Source organism: Balaenoptera ricei, chromosome 17 (assembly GCF_028023285.1).
Source record: "Balaenoptera ricei isolate mBalRic1 chromosome 17, mBalRic1.hap2, whole genome shotgun sequence".
NCBI classification, from domain to species: Eukaryota; Metazoa; Chordata; class Mammalia; order Artiodactyla; family Balaenopteridae; genus Balaenoptera; species Balaenoptera ricei.
In genome coordinates, this window is record NC_082655.1 from 58,731,970 (window position 1) to 58,751,352 (window position 19,383).

At 42.9% G+C, this 19,383-nt stretch overlaps 1 long non-coding RNA gene across 1 annotated transcript; it reads right to left on the reverse strand.

Annotated features, from left to right (window-relative positions):
* Positions 1-1,088: 1,088 nt before the first annotated feature.
* Positions 1,089-4,402, reverse strand: LOC132351983 (uncharacterized). Its single transcript, XR_009498558.1, has 4 exons — positions 4,316-4,402; positions 3,529-3,618; positions 3,190-3,320; positions 1,089-1,336 (listed from the first exon to the last, which is right to left on the reverse strand). It is a non-coding gene; the product is annotated as an uncharacterized LOC132351983 (long non-coding RNA).
* Positions 4,403-19,383: the final 14,981 nt, after the last annotated feature.

Here is a 19,383-nt window from a genome sequence, read left to right on the forward strand (position 1 = left end):
ATCTTAATTTACTGGGGTTTTTTTCCCTCTAAATTGTACAATTTGTGTCCGGCTAAAGGTAGACTGGATCTAGCTTACTTGTAATATTTAATATACACAGTCCTAAAAGCTTTGCTGCAAAGCAAATGAATTTTTCCAAGGAAATTGACAAGGTTAACAAGTCTCCATTGAAGCCAATTTCCAATAAGCAAAGCTGAAATCGGTTACATAGGTCTCTTGGCTTCTTCAGCTCATTGCTGGGTTGGTTGAATTTTTTGTGTGTGTGGGAAAAAATTTTTTTTTCTAGAAATGGGGTTTCCTCAGGTAGAAGAGTAAAATCAATGGTATGTTTTAAATACCACCCAGCTGCTTGCTTGCTGTGAAACCTGGACAAGTTGCACAAGCTCTGTAAACCTCAGTTCCTCACTAGTAAAATGGGGCTAAAATAGTACTGACGTCATGGGGCTATTGTGAGCATTAAATGACAGCAGATCGGTATCAGGCTGAGTGCCACGCTTGACCCCAGAATAGTCATTCAGTAAGGTTGCTGCTGATAGTTTATTATTATTATTCTCTTTAGAACTCATCAGGAAGGATTTGGATTAAGTAATATACAGGCAACTATTTACTTTTCTCTCAATATTTTTTACCCTAAGCTGTCAGATCCCAGCGATCTGCTTATACGTAGGCTCTCTTCAGTAACTAGATTTTTAGGTAAGTTTGTAGGGTGGTTCATACGTACACAGGCTTGCTTTGCCAATATAAGAAACAGAGCTATTATTCAGGGAAACATAGCAGTTCATGCACTGGTAGCACGCCATCGTACTTTACATCAAAACAGAAATATTTTTTTCTTTAATCCTTTCTATAGAAGCAAAATAACAATGTTGAAGCATAAAAGTATTGTAGAAAATGTCACCCCTTAATCACTTAACAATGTCCCCCAAATGAAGGGAGGAGGGGGATGGTCAAGGAGCATGAAGTCCTGAGTTTGAATTCCATTTCTGCTTCTAATTGGTGACCTTGAGCAAGACTCAGGACTCCACCATTTGGGGGGTGAAAAATGGTTTTCATTTATTTAAAAGACCTTTATAAATTTTAAGTTGTAATATTGGAAAGAAAGGTGACTTTATTGACAAATATAACAATCTGCCCTTGCCTATAAATGATATTTTCCATGTTGATGTTGTCCCAGATTTTTACGCTATATTTCAAGAGGAAGATGGCTCTGCTGTGCACAAGACCGTGACGCCCAGGGTTGCCTAAGCCACTGATACAAGCAGATGGAGAAGAATTAATGGATTCTCAACGCCAGGGTCACAACTGCAGGTGTCACCAGGAACTTCTTCACTGCTGCCTAAAGAGAGGGACAAAGATAATAAAAAAGAGAGAGAGAGAGGAGCTGTCGATCCTCTTAAGTCACCTCCTGGGGCCAGATAACCTGAGTGCAAGCTGTTAATAACATCCCCTAGGTGGTAGGACTGAATTTGTGGATTTGTAAAGAGTGTTAAAATGGAACTCCTCCAACCCAATTCAAGTTTAGTTATAATAAAATAATCTCTCTCTAATTTTTTTGTGTCATTTAGACTCACAGATATCTGTGCTTCTATAGCAGTTTCTCTATTATTTCTTTCTTTAAAACACTCTTCACTCATTATCAAATCTCCCTTAGGAGTATATGTTGGCTTCTTAAAGATGTTTCACAGACAAGGTCAATGTAGTCGGGCAAACTGCCTCCCAAGCTCTCGCCTAGAAAGAAAATTTTTTCATAAAAAAGAAAAAGGAAAATTGGTCCTGTAATTAGGTCTAGAAATTACAGTGTTTTAAAAAATAATATCAGGGCTTCCCTGGTGGCGCAGTGGTTGAGAGTCTGCCTGCCAGTGCAGGGGACACGAGTTCGAGCCCTGGTCTGGGAAGATCCCACATGCCATGGAGCAACTGGGCCCGTGAGCCACAACTATTGAGCCTGCGTGTCTGGAGCCTGTGCTCCGCAACAAGAGAGGCCACGACAGTGAGAGGCCCGCGCATCGCAATGAAGAGTGGTCCCTGTTCGACACAACTAGAGAAAGCCCTCACACAGAAACGAAGACCCAACACAGCCAAAAATTAAAAATAATAATAATAATAATAATATCAAACATTTTGGGTTTCTTCCTCAAGGAATGAATATTTCATGCATTCAGTTTGACCCTAAAGAAAATATACACTGACCCATACAGCCAGATAAAAGTAGTCTATGTGCACCTGTAACTTATATAATATTGTACATCAACTATACTTCAATTTTTTTTAATGGTTAAAAAAAATAGCTTATGTGGAAAAATGACAGAGCGTATAGCTGACGGTCAGTCAGAAAGATCTATATGTGTGTACTATAACAAGTGGGCAGCCAGACCTCAGGCCCAGCTGAACCAAAGCAGCTGACTAATTATGTGGCTTACTGTCCTCACACCTCCCAAGCCTAAATATCCACATGAGGTCCTATTAATATTAATTTCAAATGACAGTGGCTCTTAGCACCCCCAGTGTGATGTCAGGATGCTGTTGCTCCTCCCAAATCTTCCCTGGTTACTTCTGGGAGTCTCCAGAGTGATATCTCAGGCATGTCCAGTCACAAATCTACCCTTGTTTCCCTGCTCCTGCTGTCCCTTCAGCATGTCATACCTGCCTTTGCTGCTCCCCTGCATGGGAGAAAGAGGAGCCATGTCAAGACCTTCCCCAAACCACAATCTATGAGATGCCGTGGCACTGCTGGGTCCTGGGGAGAAGGGGGGAGCATAGCCTTTTCCTGATTTCAGGGCACCTCTTTGTCACTCAGGTCTAAAAACTTATAGCAAGATTCTCTGAAAATCACCCATGAAAAGGGTTCTTTCAGCTTCCAGCTCAACTGCTTTCTCCAATGGGACTGCCAACTAGATCAAAGGCTTAGAGGGAGAACAGACACACGCCAATGCCATCTCTTTCCACTGCCCTTGTTTTCATCCCCTCCTTTTCCCTCCATAAGAGAAGCAAGAGAAACAGACAAAAACTCTCTCCTCCTTCAGTTAAAAAAAAAAAAAAAAAGGCTCTAGAATATCAACTCTATCAGTCAGGATAGGCCATATTATGCAGCAGTAACAAAACAAAACTGACAGTGGTGTAGCGGCAAAAGTGTATTCCTTCGGCCTCCTGTGTGTTCAGTGCAGGTTGCCAGGGGAGTTCTCTGCTCACCTGAGAAACCAAGCTGACAGAGGCTCCATCTTAACATGCTCCCATGGCTTCTGTGACCAGGCGGCTTCTTGATGTGACACAAATCACCTCTAAATGCATTTCATCAGCCAAAGAAAGTGTCATGGGTGTGCCTGAACTCAAGGCAACAGGAAAGTACAGTCTTACCATGTGCTTGGAAGGAAGAGAACCAGAACAGTTGTGAACAACCCGATGCTATCAAATAAACCCATTCAAATAGTATTTACCCCCTGCCAGGGGCACACACAACCAAACTCTGAACCCAGTTTGGGACTCAGCCAGAGCCCTTGCCATAGTTAGGAGAATGGTAAAGTCACTTACTTTGGAAATTCAAGATGTCACCCTGGCTGTGTAGGTGCCTATTCTGTGGGCTCTATATAACCGCTGTGGGACCCAGAGGCTCACATGAAACTGGGAAGAGAAATGCTGCCATAATCAAAAGTTCATTTTCAATGAGCCCCCCCAAAATATAGATGTTTAATTAAAAAATAAAATTTTATGCAGAAAAAAATGATGTATTTTTTACTTCCTAGAGCATGTAGTGAAGCCGCCACACCTAGACTCATGAGTTATCACACAGTCCTCTATCATCTATCAAAGGCCAGGCACTGTGGTCCAGTCTTTAATTATATTGCCTTTTATCCCATTGACTGCCCTCTAAGATAGATACCCCTACCCCACTTTGCAGATGAGAATCAAGGAAATTAATAACTTGCTCATGGGGAGTTCCCTGTGGCCTAGCGGTTAGGATTCCACGCTTTGACTGCCGTGGCCCAGGTTCGATCTCTGGTTGGGAAACTGAGATCCTGCAAACCGTGGGGTTTGGCCAAATATAATAATGTCATATATTATTATATAATATTATATAATAATAATTTGTTCATGTTCACCATTTCATGTCTTTCTTCAGTTTGCACTCATTGATACATTTTGTCCTTCAATGAGCCCTATTGTTGTTCTTCTTTCTTTCTCCTTTGGGCCCCTCATTTTATTTGTTGTTGCTCTTGTTTGTTGCCCAGAGAACATATATCCCATTTAATCCCAAGCCTCTCTCCTGATTGGCATTTTCTTCTCAGGCCTTGCGTGTCTCCTGTTTGACTCCACCCACCTTCATCCTAATACTGCATGGAAAGTCGCCTTCTTGCCGTCAGCTGTCTCAGAGCTGGTCAGCCCCACATCCACCAGGCTCCCTTCTGTGTCAGCGGGACATCTAAGGTACAAATACTTGAGGTGAGCAGGTACAAACACAAATGTCTAAGGGGGCCAACCAGGGATTTATACATTTATTTATTTATTTATTTATTTTTGGCTGCGTTTGGTCTTTGTTGCGGCGCACAGGCTTTCTCTAGTTGCGGCTCCCACCCCCATTCCCAAGTCCTCACCACTGACAACTCAATTAGCCAACCAGGGATTTAAATGGCTATTGAGTTGTCAGTGGTGAGGACTTGGGAGTGGGGGGTGTGGGGAGGTCTGGCAAGCCAACAAGTCTACCAAAAAGAGGTAAGACTTGTTGCTGACATAATAGGAAATCTGGACTAATGTTGCCAGATTTGACTTTCATGAAAAGTCATAAAACCAGATTTTTATATAGGAAATCCCTCAATCGTTAGATGTCAACTTAAATTTTAAAAATATTGTACAGGTCATTTTGGAATCTGTACCATTGTCAAGGGTTACTTGTTCAAAATAAATGAAACAATATTTTAAAATACGTCTGCAAGAAAATGTTTGGCTCTCCAACTTTCAGTCTGCAGCCTCTCTTTTTAGCAGTGAGCAAATTATGGAGTACACACACGCGCACATGCACACACACTTGGAAACATCTAGAGCAAGAAGTCGCTTAGGACATTTAATAACAGAACAGAGTTTTAAACATCACCCATTAGAAAAGGAAGTAAAATAAAAGTTGAGGTACAAGGAAAGCCATTTCACACAAAGGAATAAGAGATTAGAAACTCAGGAGCCAGAAGCGTGAATGCTGAACCTGCCAGGACACTGTGAGACCATAGAGAAGTGGCAGGATCCTAGTTCCTCAAGGTCTTCATCTTGAAACAGATATTTTTTAAATTAAGACCAACCTGCCATAACGGGTTCTGCAAAACGTGAATAAACTTTATAGGACTTTCACATCAAGCTTCCTCAGATTGACTACAAAACCAACAGTTCTTGGAATTAGAGACTGTTAGGGGCACAAGGTCTTAGAAATCATCCTGAACTGTGTCCTCATTTTACACTTGAGGGATGGAAGGCCTGGGAAGACCTGGACCAGATCACACTGCTGGAAACCATGCAAGCCTGGCAGAGAGAGGGAGCAGAGATAGGACCAGGATGGAAACAGCCCTGCAAGAGAGCACCTGGAGTCCAAAGTGTGAAGGCAGGTTCCGCCCCCTTACAAAGTGTATACCTTTCAGCTGTCTCCGCTTCTGGGTGTCATGGGAATAATACCCTGCCCGAGCCTGCAGGTAGGGAAACTGCCAGGATGAGGGGAAATGAATGCAAAAGGACTTCTGCAAATCGGAAAACATTACACAATTACCAGCGTTAGTTTGCTTCCTTTGCCTCCCCTGATGTCCCAGGGACCTCTCCATCGAGCTCCCACCCCCACGCTTTCCCCAGCCACAGCCTTTATCCCCCTGTGCTGAAATTGCCCATTGATGTGCACATCTTCCCCAAGGTTCTGAGCTCTCTCAGGGCCAAGGGCTTCATCTAATTGCATTTGGTGCACCGGGAACCCCTCGATGAATGTTTGCTGAATGTACGAACCTCTAAATCTCCAAACTCCCAACCCAAAAGACCCAAGTTACACTAAACAAAGTGTATACTTTTAGGGTCTCACTAATAATAAGGCAAACGCGCTCATATAAATTTGTAAATAAAAACTTTCTGAGAAATGTTCCCAACATTATAAATTTATAACTCACAATTGTCATTTTCTGGGGACTATATGAAGTGACGGGGATGGTGGGTGGGGACAGAGGTGGGTTATGAGAGAGACAGAGAAAGAAATGACTATAATTCAGGATGTTTCTAGGTCCCTAACTTTCCAGGTTCCTCTCTTAGCCAAAATTATAGATCCACCTGGAATCAAGCTTTCAGGTCTAAAAGCTGCCTGTCTGTGGAATTAGTCACTTGACATGATGAAAATTCAGATACTCACTCCAGTGTTCAAGACTTGGGTTTCTCGTGGGAATCCCAAATTAGCCTGCTGCTAAGTGTGGACATTTGCAAAACTCCCCTTTATGTAACTAAGTATTAACGCCTACTTTATCTCCTACCTCATCAGCTGTCACAGTCAGAAAGTGGCAGTGTAAATTCAGATTTCAAGGAAATAAAAAAATATATTGCACAGGAATTCCCCTTTAAAGCATGACCTTAAGAAAATTCCTTTGCTCTATGTCTTCTAGATTGGATAAACTGGGGTGGAGAGGAGAGAGAAATAATTGAATTTCTGTGGACCCAAAAGCCCAACAAAGGTAATTTGGGTAAGTACTATCCTGTATCCCACACATTTTGGAACAGTTCAAATCCAAAGATCTTGATAATTTTTCAGATTCAAATTCTGTAAGTTTGACATTTATATTAGTATTATTCCCATTTGGAAGAAGCAATATACTCTCTGCATAAATATATGTAAACCACCCCCCTCCCTACTACTAATTTTCTGCCCATCTAATAATCGACTTTTAGGTAGTACCTGTTTACATGTTCTAGAAAAATGTCAAACTATTTTGAAATCTGGAAATTTTTTAAAAGCTTAAGAAATAATGTTTATTCCAAACAGGTAGCAGTTTCCATAGTGAGTAAATGCGAACAATGATCTTTAAATCGGAAGATGAGGAAAAACTAATAAAATTACATTCTGTCCCAGGGAATTTGGGCTTTATACATAAGCCAAATAATTAATGTAATCCTCCTTAATGATTCATCCAATGTTTATTAAGCATCTATAATATGCCACCGTTCTGGATATTGAGGATGTAGCAATAAACAAAGCAGACAAAAATTCCTGCCCATATGGAGCTTACATTCTAGCAGGAAGAGAAACAAACTTTTATATAAGTAAAATGTATAATACGGCAGATGTTGACAAACACTGTGTTTGATTGCACTCATGGCCCCAATTCTTTACCCTCCCTCTATCCATTCCCTTCGTCATGTTCTCTGCAGTGACCTGGGCTTCTTCCCTTCTCCTTGACTTTGAGTCTGGCCATGTGACCTGATTTGCTCAATAGAATGAGGTAGAAGTGACAGGGTGCCAGCTCCTGACTCTGGTGAAGACCACAAGAGCCCTTCATGATTCCCATGCCCTTCTTGCTCCTCTGTCATTGCCATGGGAAGAAGATGCCCAAGCTAGTCTGCTGGTCTCAGGAGAAGGATAAAAGATATGGAACAGAGCTGTTCCAGCTAGGCTTCCTCAGCCAAACTTAGTCTAAGGGGGTCCTTAAATGCATGTATAAGCTGAGCCAACATTAGCAGGGCCACCCAACATGCCCAGCGTAGAGGAGCTGACCTCCTGCTAACCCACAGGTGCATGAGCTATAATAACAAATGACTGTTGCTTTGGTGTTGAGTTTGGGGGCTGTTTGTTACACCTCAATAACTAACCAATACAAGTACTAAAGTGTGGTCAAAATAAAACAGTAAAGAGAGATAAGAGAGTATGTATGTGGTAGTAGTGGGGGAGTCAATTTCAAATAATTTCCTTGTATAGAGTTATTTTTTAAATATAACACAGTATTAGTAATTCTAAACACACTCTCTTTCTAAGAATTGAGAGGTTCTTATGTTCATTACCTAACATCCTCATCACATACACTCTCATCCTAGTACAACTTGGGCCCAAGTAAAGGGGAGGCAGAAAAAATATTGCTACCTTGTTCTGATAGGAGAAGCAGAGCAGAAATTAACATCCATTTCCAGTTCCAACCCAGGTGTACAATCTTGCTCTTTCTCATGTTTAAAGTGCAGTGCGTGAATGCATATTCTCTTTTTATGTGGCATCCTACAGCTCCACTAAAATCTTCCCTAGAAGCACTCTTTCCTAATTTTTCACAAAGTCACTTCAGGTTTAAAGGTAGAGGTTTTAGCCAATAGAAGTCTATTGGCGGTCTTCCCTGGTGGTGCAGTGGTTAAGAATCCACCTGCCAATGCAGGGGACAAGGGTTCGAGCCCTGGTCCAGGAAGATCCCACATGCCGCGGAGCAACTAAGCCCGTGCACCACAACTACTGAGCCTGCGCTCCAGAGCCTGTGAGCCACAATTCCTGCAGCCCGGGTGCCTAGAGCCCATGCTCTGAAACAAGAGAAGCCACCACAATGAGAAGCCCGAGCACCACAACAAACAGAAGCCCCCACTCACTGCAACTAGAGAAAGCCCGCGCACAGCAACAAAGACCCAACACAGCCAAAAATAAATAAATTAAATATTTTTTTAAATACCTTTTAAAAAAATTTAAAAAAAAAGAAGTCTATTAGCAAGTTTAGCCGATAGAACTCCTCCAACACACTCTTTGAAGTAAGGAGACCACGTTTCAAGGATTCTTTTCAATGGTTTTGAAAGTAACCAGTGTCGTTGTTTTGTGGAAATCAAAGACTTTACAAAGTAGCCACCCTACCTTCTAGCAAGGTGAACTTGGGTTCCACTAGTCACTATGCCCTCCTGCCTGAAAAATGAGACCAGAGGGTTCCAGCCCAGCTTTGATTTCCCATTTCATACAAATCCTAACCATGCCTTTTCCATCTTCCATCGCATCACAAAATGAGTGTTCTAATGGAAAAAAAAGTCACAAGTTCCAGTTCAGGGTTCAAGAAGATTCTAGTGGCTAGAATTGGCTCCAATACAGACTTGAGCTAAAGTTGATGAATGTATAAAGAAGGAGGAAAAAAATTCCTCTCCATGCCTTGTCTTCTAGGGAGTTACCTGTTGGTGGCTCCAGTGGACTGGTGGAAAGGTTTGAGAGCATCTTGATTAAGGTATTTTTCAAGGGCTCCTAAATCTACTGTCTTAAAGTTTCCCTTTCCTTCGTCTTTTACGGATTTGAACAGTTGACATCATATTCCAAAAGCTGTATGATCTTTGGAAAATCACTTAACCTCTCTGAGATTCAAATTCCTCACTAGTAAAATAAGAACTGAAGAAGTTCCTCCCTGTTCTAACACTCTATCATTTAAGTACACATGTTTAAGCTACTGATTCCAAACTAATGAAAACTTGCAGCCTGCTACAGGCTATAGCACTGGGCACAAACCAGCTGAGTTAATAAAATGAATTAGATTAGATCTTTCATTGATAATTTTTTAAAGTCCTGGTCCTCCTTATGCCTTCTTACATTCAGCCTTACAACTTTGACAAGCAACAGCCAAAATGTAAATAGTAACTATTTCAAAATCCTCCTCAGATCCGAACTATTTGGCTTTTTAGATTTCCAGACAAAGTGATAAACTGTGAGTTCTGTAAGAGAGCATCAGAAGTCTTTAGCAAGACTTTTCCATTCTACGATCTTATGCTGCGACCAGGCTGATAAAACTTCCTCTGTGAACTCTGAGTTTCTCCAAGCCGTACCTAATAGCTACCGGTTCCCAATCAATTGCTATTCACACGCACACATCTGCACATATAAAGCCAATTTAAACATCACGCTGTGGGGTCCTGACATGATGACTGAACCACCAGCTGTCGGGGCACTGCACTGAATTGGGGACACAAACCCCATTTTCCCATGTAAATTGGCCTGGACGATGCTTAGGCCCCCCAACAAAAGGGGGCAGTCCTTTAAATGGGGCCATCTGGCAGTCCCCCGGCCCCAGTGATACCTCTGGGATGGGGGTGGGGATGGGGAGAGCGAGAGTGATCTTCGGGGGGCCACAAGGTAGCTCGGTAGCGCGCAGCTGTCACCCCGACCCCTGGGGTCCGGTCCACAGAGATTGGGGGGCCAGCAGATTCGCGGAGGTCTTAAGCCTCGGGCCTGGGGCGCCTGAAGGTCTCACAGCGCACTCCTGAGATGGGGGAGGGCGCGCTTTGTTCCCGGGCCCCAAGGGGGCGAGGCGCCAGAGCCTTGGGCAGAGTCCCTGCTCCGTCCCCGGGGCCCCAGGGCAGCTCACGGCGGGCGGCGAGCAGCCGCGGGCGCCTCCATAGCAACGGCGTGGGAGCTCCGCGGACCGGGAAGAGGAGCTGGGAAAGAAGGAGGGGAGCAGGGGGGAGGGGTGAGAGAGAGGAGGGAGGAGAGGTTCAAGGAAGGAACAGAGGAGGAAGGAGGGAAGGGATCCGGGAGAAGGGGCGCACGGGAGGAGCACAGTAGGAAGAGGGAGGGGGGCAGGAGAGAAGGCTGTGGGAGAGGAAGGAGATCTGGAGGAGCTGGGAGAAGAAAGGAGGGGAACGGGAGCGAGGAAGAGAGGTGAGGAGGAAGAAGGGGCAGAAGGGAGGAAAGAAGGAAGGGAGCAGGAGCGTGGGTGGTGGGCAGGGAGAAAGCGTGCGGGGAGGAGGGGAACGGGAGAAGCCGGGATCAGCAGAGAAGGGGAGGGGAGAGAGCTGGGAGGGGGAGGAGGGGAGGAGGGGAGCCGGAACCTGGGAGGGGAAGAGCAGAGCCCGAGCAGGGGAGGAGGGTGCAGCCCAGCCGCCCGGCCCAGCCCTCCAGGGCATGGTGCCCCGGGGAGCGCGGCGGCCGAATTCCTGCCCCCAAGCCTCGGGGCGGGAGGAGGGGCGGGAGCCGGCGGCCGAGGGCTGGCGCGGGTGGGGAGAGACTAGAGGGCCGGAGGCCGCGCGGGGAGGAGCTTGGAGAGCCTGGGGTCCGCCCACCCCAGCCCGGGGAAGCGCCCCAGTAGCGCCCGAGGGCTCTCCCCCTCCCCCTCGGCTAGAGGGTCCCTCTCCAGCTACGCCGACCTTCCCAGCCCCTAGAGCCGGCTCCCCTGCCCCAGAGAAGCCCGCAGTTTTCCGGGGATGTGCAAACCCTCGTCCCCAGTACTATTAGAAAGGTGATGTGGAGCTTTGTTTTGAGTCCACTCCCCTTTCCTCCCTACCGCCTCCCCTCCCCAAAAGGAGGGGCCTCTTGGAGAAAGTATCTTGCCAGTATTAAGCTTGGGAAATTGACAGTCTGGATGGAATTCTTACATCCAGCTGAAAAGTTTTGGGAAAAGCCAAGTCACACAAAACACATCACCATTCTTAAGTACTCTTTGCTGAGCACCAGCTTGTACAAGACATTTCACAAAGTTGGCGGAACGGATTTGATCCTTGCTCTGGAAGAGTTGAGCATAAAAATGGACTAACGTTACATCTGAAAAGCATTTTTGAATAGCTCTCATGACGGGACATTAAAATGTGTAAAAAAGAAAAAATTTCAGACTTAGTATTTCAAAAGAAAATCAATAGATATAAGTGGTGTATATTTTATTTTAAAACCATTATACAAAGTAAAGGAAAGAAAAATAAACTTTGGGACGTTCTCAGCTAACATGGCCTATGGGAAAATGAAAATAAACCTAATTGAAAAAACAGTGCTCACCATAAATAGGTTTAGCTTGCAGTCAGGGAACATGGTTTAAGAAAGAAAAAAAAAAAAAAAAAACCCAGCAGAAAATTCACCAATCAAATGTAAAATTGTCCATGTTTCATAAAGCAAAAGTCAAAGAATCCTGTCAAGCCTTAAAGACCACTTTCTGCGTACATAGCCAGGGTTTTGGTTTTGTTGTTTGTTCTGAAAACCCTAATCTTAACTCCTGCTTTCAGGTATTACTCAAAGGAATATTTTTTGGTTTCTTCTACCCACGTATTCCCAAATTAGGTATCAAACTAAAAGAAACAGGAAAACTTGTAGGTTTGTAATTGTGCGATATCCCATCTGGTTTCAACTCTTATCTTTGACCAAAGAGAAAAGATGAAAATGTAGACAAACATCCAACTATGTCAATAAAACTCTAAATGTTCACTTATTTTGACATAAAATGAATGACTTGTAGTCTTTGCTTCCCAGCTATTTGGTATGTAATATTTTTTTAAGGGCTCTCTGCATTCCAGACATTATTCTCAGCAATTTATAGATATTAGCATTTATTTAATATTCTTAAACGTAGAAGTGAATATTAATATTATCCCATTTTATAGATGAAGAAACTGAGGCTTAGAGAGGGCATAAAACATGCCCAGATCCTGACAACTGTAGTCAGAAAGTTTGGGATGAAGACCCCCAAAACCAGCCATCACTGAGCATTTTGTTCCCTGACCACACACTCCACAAAGATGGGACTTCCCTTGCATCTCATCTAAAATAATACTGAATATAACTATGGATCAATATAATTATAGATTAACTGAATTTCTCAATTTCATCCAGTTTTTCTGGCACTAGGTAGACATGTAAATTCACAAGTCATTATTTTCGTATTTTTTAAAGCACCCCTATAATAAATCTTGGTACAATATTGTAAACTTCAGAAATATTAAAAGCAGCAACTTGCCAGACCCAAATCTACTGAGCACAAATTGCTAGTGTAATTTCACATGAACACTTAGAATTGTGGCAATATTTGAAAATATATATTCTGAATTCAATGATAAACCATATTTTTTTTTACTTGTTTACATCCTGTTGCTTATACTTTTTTTTTTTTAAGTTAAAGAGTTTGATGTCCTTTATTCAAGAGAAAATAATCCACGAATTGCGGAGTACCGTGCCTCACAAGCAGAGGAGTACAGCTCTCTAGGATTTGGGTCCAGAGGGAGTTTTATAGAGACTTAGAAAGAGGCAACATGGAAAGAGGGCATGATTAGTTAGGAAGTCAGGGATTTCCTTAGAAAGCCAGCAGGTCCTGTTTTCTATGGTAAGGTAAGCTAGCTAAAGCTGAGTTGGAGGATTATGATTGGTGTATGTTAGGTTTCCTTGACAGGGGTTTCCCATAAGTGCAGGCTGACTTAAGTTTAGATTTGTGACATCGGCTGGGCCACTGAGGTGGCTTCCATTTTGTGGGTGCCAATATTCAAATTAACTTTATCATTTCCCCCTTTTGATCAGTACTCTCAGTTGCACTCAAAGTTTAAGGTATTAGGTGCCACTCTGAGCTACTGCTTCTTGTTGATGTTGGAGTCAGGTTGGATCGCTGACTGGAAAACAAAGGTTGGAATATCAACATCTTGGTCTCGTAGTTGACTGTTCTCTTCATCCCATTTTTGGCATTCTAGGCAAAGGGAGATCATTTGTCTGGTCACCAGCGACTACATGCATGCAGATAAAGCTTTTGAGAGAGAACACAGCAAACCAGAGAGACAATCATGACTATAATTCTGACTATAAGCAGAATAATACCCAGCGATTGGAGGGCACCCTGAAGGCATGGTCCCCATGACACAAAACAACTTAAATCAAGTAGATCAGAGGAAGAGTCTGCTGAAGGAGTAAAATTCTTGAACCAAGTGGCTTGTTCAGTGACTTTATGTAGCTGAGTCTCAACTTCCCCAGAAGTGTTCATTTAAGTGTAGCAAGTGGTGCTGGCCACATCACAGATCGTTATCTCCTTGCTCAGCTAAAAGATAATCAAGGGCTATCCTATCATCAAGAACAACTTTGGCCAGAGAGTCTCAGGATATTTATTGGGCAGCTACTGCTTTAGCAGCAAGTTCTTCAATATCTTCCAGAGCTAAGGAGAGATTCCTGGTTATAGCCTCGTTTTCACTTACTTTTCTATTCAGGGGAGTAGGCATCTGACAAAGGAAATGAATTTTGAATCAGGAATGCCCCCTGGTATTTCCAGTTTGAGTCTGTGGCTGGGGGCTGGAAAGGTGACAACCATGGAAGCAAGTAAAATTTAAGGGTCTGTAGACCACACAGGTGGTTTTATTTTGATTACCCTTGCCTCGAGTCCCTTTCTTTACCCAGAACCTGGATGCAAGAGTCCCCATGTTTGGTGTTGTCCTGTTGCTTATACTTTGACTTGTTTCTTTATTTTCTATGTAAGGTTTGACAACAACCTTAAATTCTTAGGCACCTGCAAATTAGGAGGAATGGACTAAACATCACTTGATGTTTGTTTGCACATTCAAAGTCAAGTGCGGGTTGAGAGTTTTCTGCTGAATTTGGCCTCTGTCAATAGATAATGAGACTAAACCCACCCTTAAACTGTTTTGCCTCTGCATCTTTTCTTTTCTTCTGTCAGAATCAGTCCTACAGTCTTCACTTGACTCAGCTAGGGAAAGAAAGGAGGAAAAGGAAAGGAAAGGCGTATGGAAGAAACAAAAGTGAAACATTTGCCTCAAAAGTAAGCAAGGGCCTGACTTTTTCCTGTGCAGAGTCAGCAATGCTAGATGCTAAAAATGGGCAAGGCTCAGAATGGAAGGGGGATGGGGGATGAAGTGAGAACTAAGGAGGCTAAGGTCCATTTTTTAGGCTAACTAGAAGGAAGAGCTTCTTTTGGGGCTTGGCTTAGAAGTCAAACTGGAATTTCAGTTGACTCACTGGGGGTGAGGTGAGATGCCTTCCCAAGAGGCCAGGCCCCCAGGAAGTTTCAGAGGATGGGACTTACTCTTCCTTCTTTCTCCCACTGAAAACTGAAGGGAAAAAAGGATGTTTGGTTGTAGCCAGAGCCATTTTCCCTGATGGCCTGTGTGACTGTCCCAAGGACTCAAGAGTGAGGGAAGAAAGAGGGCCGCTGTGCTCTGCCCGAGCAAATGCTGGGGGCCAATCCTGTCCTTCTGCTGAGTGACTGCAATTTCAAATCTTTTTGTTTCTTTTAATTTTCTAAAAAGATTTTCCCCTTAGGAAAACACCCTCTCATTAACTTTAGTCCAGGGTGATTTTTGTTTTTCTTTTACAGAATTTAGGGGGAGAAAATACCCTGTGACTATTTTTAATACATATGAGAGAGAAGAGATTATTTTCTCTTTGCTTAAATATTCTGATATTCCCACCACTGGTAGCTGACATTTCCCAAAACCAAAAGTGAAATTTCCCAGTAGGGTCTCAAGTCTGAATAAGATTTATTAGAAGATAAGATTGAAGGGATGGGGGAGGGAGAGAAGGAGAGATGACAAGAATTTTTCACAGGATACTAGTGTTTGTCTCAACAGAATTCATTTTAATTGAATTTATAGGCAACATTTTGCCATAATGTTGTTGCATGCCTTGCTTTTTCTTTTATACCCACAGCTGATTTTTAGGTCTGAAATTTAAAAGAATGCAACTGAATGATTTTTTTCCCCCCTTGTTAAGGAGGTCAAACAAAAAGAGGACAATTTAATCAATATAGAGTTTGGGTTAACCAATTCAAAGTAACAGGATGAAAGTCCAGAATTAAAGCATTAAGCATCCACTGAACAGAATACCTAATTAGTATTGATCACCAAATAATTCTAAACACATGTGCTATTTACATAGAAAGGAAGCAATATATTTTCTTATAAAAATTAAAGCAGCAACACTATATCTGGACCTCATTACCATGAGGAACAGGGGGGAAAGCCTTATAAAATGAGACTCTGCCACACTAGAAAACAACTTTATTGGGCAGGACACATTATTTAGTGGAAGCTGTAATAATGTCCAGGGGCAGAAGACAAGACTTGGGATGAGGGCTACGCTAGCAGAGGAGCCTGAACGGGGACAAGAGTGACAGACTGAGGTGTCCAACTGGGCTTCTCTGCTTGGATAAAAAGAAGAACAGCTGACACATTTTTGTGTGCAAGATGCTGGGCAATAAAGTTACGCATATTATCTGCAATCCTTATATTGGCCCTATAAGGCCCTCCTACCCACTGTATTATTACTGCACCCATTGTACAGTGAGGGGTCTGAGGACTGGAGAGACCAAATAACTGACCCCAGGTCACCCGAACCACAGATGGCAAAGGTGGAATCCCCTGTCCCTTCTCCCTCTTCATCCTTCCATCCCAGTGATTAGTGAGTGGGGGGTAGAGGTGGAGATCCCCCAAGGAAAAGTGCACAAGGACAAGCAGTTTTCAGCTATTTAAAGCTCCCCGTCTTCTACTTTGTGTTACTCAGTGTCACTGGAAGAAGCCTCAGAGCTGGGGGTGTTGCTGGTTTTCCTTGTGGAGAGAAGTTTTAGATAATACCATCTCTTTTACCTAGAATTGGGTAGAAAGCAGAGGTTATCACTTGGGCATCCAGACATGCTTAGAAATATCCAGGAGACTGACTATAATTTTCAGTTTTGAACCAAAAGTTTTGGCCTAGTAGAACTGAGAGGGTGATTATTGCTTGGGAGGTAAATTGAAGGAGAATGGTAGAGAAAAATTCTTAGCTAATTGACTAGTTGAAACTTGAAATAAAGATGGAGGACAATGTTAATACTGGTACTCTTAAGTCTAATTGAAGGAGCCTCATTTTGTGGAATTTGCTAATTTGGAAATCATTAGTGTATTTCTTTATGGTCTGAGGGAAAATCAGGGATGGAAGGACTGGGATAGAGGAGGAAAGGCCTGAGGTGGTGACTTTTTAGCAGCCTGTTAGTTAAGAAGGTGCCAACCTTGAGGAGCGCTGGGGAGGAGGAGAGATGGGGTTGGAGGTGCGGGGCAGCTTGTGCAAAGGCCCTGTGAAGCTGACAGTTTCGATTTTGCTGGGATTCACCATTTCCTCTGCTGCCTAAGAACCAAACTTCCAGACCAAGGACATGTTTTATCTTTACTGATCTTCCCCATTAGCCTAAACTAGACAGGAATGTTCTCGCCCCTTTTTATATGATGCCTTAACAATGTTTACCCAGGGAGTTTACTGTAGGGATTCAGGGCCATAAGCATATTTCATGGCGCCCAAGGGCAGGTGCACCCTGGCCCAGAAAGGAGTTGGTCCCAAACCCGAAAGTCATCAGAAGTGAGACAGAATGCCTTCCCCATTTCTGCCTTTTGTCTCTATTTCTTTTCATGAGCCCTTACCTTTTCACCTCTGCAGACCAGTTTTGCTGCTCCTCTGGACATATGATCAGTGAGGTCAGAGAAAAGCTTAATTTTTTTTGGAGTCATCAGTCCTTTATTATTTTTAAAAGTGTCATAAAGCAATGTAGCTTTTAGGCGTTAACTTGAGACATTCAATTTTCCTACACTTCTAAAAAACTATGAGATCAACTTGTAACATCTGGCTCTCAGGGAGTTATATCACCATGCAGAGGAATAAAAGACTTGTACTACTTATTTACACCTTCAATACTTAACCAAGATTGAGCAGTTACTTTGAGAAAAGCTTAATTTATATCACCTTAGTTCCAGAAATGCTACTCACTGAATCTCATTTCCAAATACGAGGTCAAAAATGAGACTGATCCAACTCAGTCAAGTGTTCACCTTTGAGGCAGTCATCTGGAGTTGAGGATGTTGATTTTAAATAGGAAGAAAGATCCCTCTCTGAGAAAGGGGTTTGAGATGAGCTAGAAAGGCGGTCTCCTACAGAACCCCTGTGGCTTTCCACATCATGTTTTAACTCCTCATATCTTGACTTCCAGATTCTCAAAAATATGTTTTTTTCCTTGTGCCATGTTAACTGCTATTCATTCCCATTATTTTAAAAATGATGATAAATGTGTTCTCTGCTTTCCGCAGCCCCAACTTCACAATTCTTTCATCCGGCCCTGGGATAGAACACGTTCTTCCATAAATCCTGCCCCCACCCATTCTTTTTGCTTCCGGCTTAAGGGGCAGGAAGGAAGGCTGAATTATTGCAATGCAATCAAGTACAGTATCTTCTTTTAAAAACAAAAGTGAAAACAAAAATTAGTCTTTTTTAGGATTAAATTAAGCATCTGTTGTTTTTCTCTCATTTATCTTAGAGATCATCTAATCCAGTCCATTAAGAACTAAAGATGTTAAGTGCCTTGCCTGGGCTCACACGCCTCATCTGTGGCAGAACTCTCTGTACAGGGGTTTTTCAGCTGTAACATGCTGCCTTCTACCCAAGTGTATCAGGGACCAAGACACAGAGTAAAATAAGGAAGAGCAGGAATCTCACCACCACGCTACATCTCGGCTCAGAGTGGGCAACCTTTAGTGATGGGCTCACTCTGGCGCGTGCATGCCATCATACAGATGTTTCGAAGGGCAGGACTTTGGATGACCAGGTCCCAGCGGGTGGTGTCCGTCTAAGTCTTTCTGCATTCTGGAGAGGGGGTGCTAGCAAAAATGCCCCGTGATGGTGTCTGGATTGCTGCTCACCTCTAAGGCACAATGTACCCTTGCTAAAATAGCTGCTGCATCATAGAAATGGGATCTTTTGGAGAAATCACATGCAAAAATGACTCTCTCTGGGTCACCATTACCAAATGAACTGGTTGGATAAGAGCTAAGTGACTGGGACTTCCCTGGTGGCGCAGTGGTTAAGAATCTGCCTGCCAATGCAGGGGACACAGGTTCGAGCCCTGGTCCGGGAAGGTCCCAAATGCTGCAGAGCAACTAAGCCCGTGTGCCACAACTACTAAGCCTGCGCTCTAGAGCCTGTGAGCCACAACTACTGAGCTCACGTGCTGCAACTACTGAAGCCTGGGCTCCTAGAGCCCATGCTCCCCAACAAGAGAAGCCAGTGCAACGAGAAGCCTGCGCACCACAACAGAGAGTAGCCCCTGCTCACCACAACTAGAGAAAGCCCGCACACAGCAATGAAGATGCAACACAGCCAATAAATAAAAATAAATATAAATAGATAAATAAATAAATTTAAGAAAAAAAAAAAAACTAAGTGACTGCCATGACTGCTCACAGCTCTAAAATCCCACAATTCCATGATAAATATCTAAAAAGAACAGGAGAAATTCATCACATAATAAAACACAAAAGGGTTAGATAGTATTCAGACTAAATGCAATTTTTAAAAATCCAGGTATTTTTTTAAAAAACAGCCCAAATAATGAACTACTAAGAATTGTAAGAAAATGCTCTTGTAATCCACTGTGTAAGGGAAGAAACAGTCTCAACAATACATCATTTTTTAAATTATGAAATGAAACTCTGTATGTTAAATCTTTAAGACACAGCCAAGTTATTCTCCTCTGCAGCTTATGAAGCTCTTAAACATGGATTATCTCATGGCAAGGATCCTGTTCTGAAGCAGGTAAATATCCATTTTATAAACGAAGACATTGTGACTCAAAGAAATAGGTCTCAGGCAAAATAACATGCTCACATGTCCATAATCCAAGGCTTCAAGAGATGGGCAAACTGGATGAAATCAAGAAAAGCTTTATTTTATCC